We start from the raw sequence: 561 nt of genomic DNA, 5'->3' as shown, positions 1-561 counted from the left end.
CCCTATTTCTTTACGTTTCTAATAACATATCTAATCTTCTAATAAAATCTCTCGTCTACATCTTCATAATACAAAACCCTTATCCTTCACTTTTCTAATACACTTTGTATCCTTGTCCCGCGTAGTTCTATCACAATATCTCTTCTTGCCCTTCATCTTTCTAATACACCTTTTCTTATTTTCCTCTTCCTAATACAATATATATCCTTGTTCTCCATCTATTTGATATATGTGTTCCTTCATTTTCCGGACACAATACCTGTCCTTGCCCTCTCTTTGAGAGAATACTATTGTGTTCATCTTTTTAGGCCTGTTACCCCTTTCCTTCCCATCTCTCTAATGTATCACTTCTTCATAACGTCAATTACTTCTAAAATAATACCTATTCTTGTTTTTTTTTATTCCTAATACAATACCTCTTCCCGTCACGTATGTTTCGGATACAATCTAAACAAAACGTGTGCTTGTCCTCCATCTTTTCAATTCACTTCCCCTTTTTTGTTCCATTTATGCGACCAAACGATTCTCTATTTTCAGAAAAGGTAAGAAAAAAAGAAATAC

This window comes from Penaeus monodon, chromosome 15, assembly GCF_015228065.2.
Source record: "Penaeus monodon isolate SGIC_2016 chromosome 15, NSTDA_Pmon_1, whole genome shotgun sequence".
Lineage (NCBI taxonomy): Eukaryota > Metazoa > Arthropoda > Malacostraca > Decapoda > Penaeidae > Penaeus > Penaeus monodon.
This window is presented reverse-complemented; position numbering follows the sequence as displayed.